We start from the raw sequence: 6,259 nt of genomic DNA, 5'->3' as shown, positions 1-6,259 counted from the left end.
ATTTGGGTCTATGCTAATGAGCTGACTCTTGGCGGCTCTTAGGTGGCTTCAGGATGGGAGCTGGCAGCAGGAAAGAGCAAGCTATGGTGAGAGGGTTGCAGCTTTCAGGTCCATGCCCAACATCAAGAAGGGAAGAAGGGCAGGAGACTGAGTTCAATGACCGACGGCTAATGATTGAATCAATCGCATCATCAACTCCCCCAAACCCCCTAAATAATGGGGTTCAGAGAGCTTCTGGGTTGACGGAGACATCAAAGTGCTGGCAGAGGGTGTGCCCTGAGAGGCCTCACCACACTTCACCGCCTGCACTTCTTCCATGTCTGTGCCGACAACAAACTAGTATGTCAAGCGGTCTCCCGATTTGCGAGCTGGAGTCATCCCAGTGAGGTATCAAACTTAAATGGGGGAAGGGGTCATAGGACCCTCTGAATTTGCAGCTGCCTGGGCAGAAATGTGCAGCTTGTTTCTCATGTGGGGGCAGTCTTGTGGGACTGAGTACTTCATCTGTGGTGTCTGAGCTAACTCCAGGAGTTAGTGCAATAACTGAATAAAATTGTTGGGCAACCAGCTGGTGGCAAAGAATTGGCTGGTGTCAGGAAGTAAGAACTCAGAAGTACTGACCCAGGCTATGACGTAGATGAACCCTGAAACCATTAGGCTAAGTGAGAGAATCCAGACACAAAAGGTCACGTACGGTTCCATTAATAGTAGGTGTCCAGAATGGGCCAATTTATGAGACAGAGAGTGGACTAGTGGTTGGTGGGGATCTGAGAGGATGGGTTATGGACACGGGTTTCTGTTTGGAGAGATGAGAAGATTTGGGAGTTAGATGGTGGAGACGATTGTACAACTTTGTGAATATACTGAAAAACCACTAAATTGTACATTTTAAAAACAAATAAGGAATGGGACTGCCCTGGAAGTCCAGTGGTTAGGACTCCAAACTTCCAGCGCAGGGGCATGGGTTCGATCCTTGGTCAAGGAACTAAGATCCTGCATGCCACATGGCGCGGCCACCAAGTAAGAAATAAATAAGGAAATAAACCTTTAATTAGAAAACCAAAAGGCTGGCATGTAACCCAGTTACACAGGCGGAGTTATCACACCGGCGGCCTCTGCACAGAACGATGCCCTGGGCGGAGGCGCTGTAAGGACAGACCAGGGAAATTACAGCTTCCGGTCAACTGACCGTGACTTCAGAACAGCTGATTCCATAAGAGCGGCTATTTTCAGGCTATCGCCTTTGCTGAGCCTGATACAGAAACCAAGTATTTCTATCTTGATCACAGAGCCATACCCTTCCTTGCTGACTCTTAACATTTACTTTCCTTTTGTCTTGTATCACTGCTTACAAGAAATCATTTGTTTCTGATTTTAAAAAAAAAAAAAGAAGAAGAAGAAGACCTATCAGAAGACTAGGGCTACTGTGTTAGCCTGTGTTCTTCCTGGAAAGCAAGGATTGAGACCAAAGTCTGAGTAGAAGCGTTGGTGGTAGGGGGTGGGGGTAGGTGGGCAGGAACTGGGGACAGTGAGACAGGAAAGGAGGAAAACCAAAACAAAGGTGTATTTTGGGGAAGACTGTTGTAGGGAACTGAGGCTGCGTGTCCTTAGCACTTTCCAAGGAGCCGTGCTGAAGGGCCTCAGAATCATCCACCCCCTTCGCTCAGGAAGGACTGCTTCCTGATCCCATGGGTCAAGGTTCGCCCCATGGGGCACCGACTCACCTGCACTCCCAGGCAGTGTGTGCCTGAGCACCGAGGGGATTCTGTGGGTATCCCCAATCTCAGTCCCCGAGAACTGTGCCCAAGAAGAGCCAGTGGCTTCTCCACAGGACTCACACCATTGGCCCCCCTGGTTCTTGGGACCTCAGATTTGGATGGAGCTGTTGCACCAGCTCTCCGGGGCCTCCATCTTGCAGACGTCAGACGGCGAGACTTCTCAGCCTGACCTTGCATTAGAGGACACTGGATGCATGTACGGAGAAGGCGATGGCATCCCATTCCAGTACTCTTGCCTGGAGAATCCATGGACGGAGGAGCCTGGTGGGCTGCAGTGTAAAGTCATGCCTAACATAGATCCTTGGAGAAGGCAATGGCACCCCACTCCAGTACTCTTGCCTGGAGAATCCATGGACGGAGGAGCCTGGTAGGCTGTAGTGTAAAGTCATGCCTAACATAGATCCTTGGAGAAGGCAATGGCACCCCACTCCAGTACTCTTGCCTGGAGAATCCATGGACGGAGGAGCCTGGTGGGCTGCAGTGTAAAGTCATGCCTAACATAGATCCTTGGAGAAGGCAATGGCACCCCACTCCAGTACTCTTGCCTGGAAAAATCCCATGGATGGAGGAGCCTGGTAGGCTGTAGTGTAAAGTCATGCCTAACGTGGATCCTTAGCCTGACATTCAGTGAATCATAATGAGCTGTCCAAGAGATCATGGGAGCCTCTTCCTTGGTCTCCTAGATCGCTCCTCTGGGGACAGTTGGGTACCACATCGTGAGGACACTTGAGAATCCTTACAGAGAAAACCAAAGAGGAGCTAAGGTTTCCTGCCAGCATCAGTCTGCCAGCTACAGAGAAGATGTAGTCTAGGAAGTGAGTCCTCATCAAACACTGTGAAAAATAAACTTCTATAGTTTGTGAGAAAAATAACTGGGGCCCTGGAGTAAAAAGTGCCAATTGATAATTTTTTAAAAATTAAAACACTTTAACTTTACACACTGCTAATGTCAAATACGTTTCAATTTAAAAATCCACACAAGGGACTTGCCCAGGGGTCCAGTGGCTAAGACTCCACACTCCCAGTGCAGGGGGCCCAGGTTCAACCCCTGGTCGGGGAACTAGATCCACATGCTGCAACTAAAAAGAGATCTCACAAACTGCAGCAAAGACCTGGTGCAGCCAAATAAGTAAGTAACTAGATAAAACATTAAAATAATAATCATAATGACTACTTTTTTAAAAATAAAAATTCACGCAAAAAAATATAGGCCATGAAAGCTAAGAGTCTGATACAGGACGAAATTGTTTCAGGATGAAGAAGTAGGGCATCATGGAAGAGGTGAGACTTAGATCTGTAATATTAACACAGATCCACAGAAGGGTTATCTGGTTTCAATATTGTATTTACCTAAATGTAATATATTTTGCTCATCGACTGCTTACAGTTTAAGTAATCCCCACTTTCCTTACCCTTAGCAGGGAACTTAAAAATATGTAAACATAAAAGAAAATAAGAAATGGGAAGGATAGTCTTTCCAACAAATGGTGCTGGGAAGTCTAAATAGTCACATGCCTGAAATTGGCTCCTTTCCTTACTCCATACACAAAACTAACTCAAAATAGATGGAAGACCTAAACATAAGTGCTGAAACTGTAAACCTCTTAGAGGAAAACATAGGGGACGTTCTCATGACGTGGGATCTGACAGTGACTTGGCACCTGACAACAAAAGCAGAAGCAACAGAAGAAGTTAATAAATTGGATTTGATCAAAATTAAGGACATTTGTGCGTGCTCGCTTCAGCGGCACATGTACTAAAATTGGAACGATATAGAGAAGATTAGCATGACCCCTGCGCAAGGATGACAGGCAAATTCGTGAAGCGTTTCGTATTTTTGGTAGAAAAAACGGTTCAGTGTTTCAAAGGACAGATGTGAATATAACTGTGACTTGAAATAGTGGCAGATGAATACGTAGCTTATCACTGATTCAGAATAAAAGTTATTTTTCAGAAACAAACAAACAAAGGAACATTTGTGCATCCAAGAATACTATCAAGAGAATGAAAAGACAGACTACAGAATGGGGGGAAGGACTTCCCTGGGGGGTCCAGTAGCTAAGAGTCTGAGCTCCCAGTGCAGGGGCCCCGGCTTTGAACCCTGGTCACAGAACTATATTCCATATGCTGCAACTAGGAGTCTCATGGCCCTACTAAAGATTTCACTTACCGCAACTAAGATCCAGTGCAGCCAAACAAACAAACATTTAAAAAAACATGGGGTGGGGGAGATATTTTCACATCATATATCAGATAAGGAATCAGTATCCAGAAGATATAAAGAATGACTACAATTCAATAACAAACAAACAAAAAAATACCACTCAATATAAAAATGAGCAGAAGGCTTGAATAGATATTTCTCCAAAGTATATACTCAGATGACTAGTAAGCACATAAAAAGATGATCAAATCACTAGTCATTAGGGAAAAACAAATCAAGACCACAATCAGATATCACTTCACAGCCACTGGAATGGTTATTATACGTAACGTATTCTTTTAAAAAACGAAAGTAACAAATGTTGGTAAGGACGTGGAGAAATTCAAACACTTGTGCATTGCTGATGGGAATGTAAAATAGTGCAGCCCTCATGGAAAACAGTCTGACAGTTCCTCAAAAGCTAAACATAGTACGACCATATGATCCAGTCATTCCACTTCTGGGTATACACCCAAAGGAATTGAAAGCAGGAACTCAGACAGATATGTTGCACCCATGTTCATGGCAGCATCACTCACCATAGTCAAAAGGAGCTCCACAGACGGATGGAGAAACAAAACGTGGTCCATCCATACACAGGAATATTGCTGCTGCTGCCAAGTCTCGTCAGTCGTGTCCGACTCTGTGCGACCCCATAGACGGCAGCCCACCAGGCTCCCCCGTCCCTGGGATTCTCCAGGCAAGAACACTGGAGTGGGTTGCCATTTCCTTCTCCAGTGCATGAAAGTGAAAAGTGAAAGTGAAGTCGCTCAGTCGTGTCCGACTCTTAGCGACTCCATGGACTGCAGCCTACCAGGCTTCTCCGTCCATGGCATTTTCCAGGCAAGAATACTGGAGTGGGGTGCCATTTCCTTCTCCAACACAGGAATATTATTCAGTCCTAAATAGGAAGGAGATCCTGGTGCTGGCAACAACAAGGATGAACCTTGAAGAAGTTGACTATGTAAACTAAGCCAGAAGCAAAAGAATGAATGTGCTTGTATAAGTTACTTGAAGTAGACACATTCCTAGAGACGGAAAGTAGACCAGAGGTTATACCAAGGTCTGGGGAGGGAGGGAGGTGGTTACTGCTTAGTGGGTACAGAGTGTCCATGCTGGGTCACAAAAAAGTTTTGGAAATAGATATTGGTGATGGTTGTAGAACATGCTGAAGGTAATTAATGTCACTGAATTACGTACTTAAAAATGGTTAAAACGGGGACTTCCCTGGTGGTCCAATGGCTAAGACTCTGTGCTCCCAATGCAGGGTCCCCAGGTTCAATTCGTGGTCTGGGAATTAGATTCTACACGCTGCAGGTAAGATTCTGCATGCTTCAATTAAGACACAGTGCAGCCAAATAAATAAATATATATTTTTTAATGACTAAAATGGCAAATTTTATGTTTTATGTATTTTGTCACAATTAAAAAAACAGAAAACAGTGCCAAAAGAAAGGAAAGAAGGAAGGACGGAAGGAAGAGAATAATGTTAAAAGCCCTTCAAAGGAACCCCTTCAGTAACATCCAGGGCACCCAGATAACATCTTTAATAAAGCAATTTTTTACAGGCCTCTGGAATACGTGATAAGGTGACGTGATGAGCAGGACAGGTGTGTGATGAGCACACACCTGTGTGTCGAGTGGGGGCATCTGCAGCTGCTGTTGGTGCCTGGTGGTGACGACACTTTGAAAAAAGCAGCTTCAGGCTGGATGGTTGGCTCCGGTTACTCTGAAATCCAACTCCTTCAAGGTTGAGCTCCCCTCTTGACCTCCTTGTTTGGCTGCTCTTTGGTTGTAATGAGCCAAGGCCCAGGCCAGCTCACCGCCTGATTCAGGAGACACTCAGACGTACCATCCAGGTGTCTTTTCAGCTTCTACCGCAGGCAGCTAGAATCCTCAATCTGATACTTGACTACCCATCCTGCTCTGTCATCTCTGCTTTTATTTGTTTATTTTTGTATCATTTTATTTGTATCATTTTGTTTGCTTTTACTAATTTTATTGGCGTATGGTTGCTTTACAATGTTATTGTTTTTTGCTGTGCAGCAAAATGAATCAGCTATATGTATACATATTTCCCTTGTCTTTTGGATTTTCGTCCCATTTAGGTCAGGCTTCCCTGGCTCAGATGGCAAAGAATCTGCCTGCAATGAAGGAGCCCCAGGAGACCTGGTTCAATCCCTGGGTTGGGAAGATCCCTTGGAGAAGGAACTGGCAACCCACTCCAGTATTCTTGCCTGGAGAACTCCATGGACAGAGGAGCCTGGTGGGCTACAGT

General features: G+C 45.2%; 1 non-coding gene across 1 annotated transcript; it reads left to right on the top strand.

The window, feature by feature from the left end:
• Positions 1–3,510: 3,510 nt before the first annotated feature.
• Positions 3,511–3,617, top strand: LOC133249043 (U6 spliceosomal RNA). Its single transcript, XR_009736850.1, has one exon. It is a non-coding gene; the product is annotated as a U6 spliceosomal RNA (small nuclear RNA).
• Positions 3,618–6,259: the final 2,642 nt, after the last annotated feature.

This window comes from Bos javanicus, chromosome 5 (assembly GCF_032452875.1).
Source record: "Bos javanicus breed banteng chromosome 5, ARS-OSU_banteng_1.0, whole genome shotgun sequence".
Taxonomy (NCBI): Eukaryota; Metazoa; Chordata; class Mammalia; order Artiodactyla; family Bovidae; genus Bos; species Bos javanicus.
The sequence above is the reverse complement of the archived record's forward strand: the minus strand, read 5'-3'. Positions and strand labels throughout refer to the sequence as shown.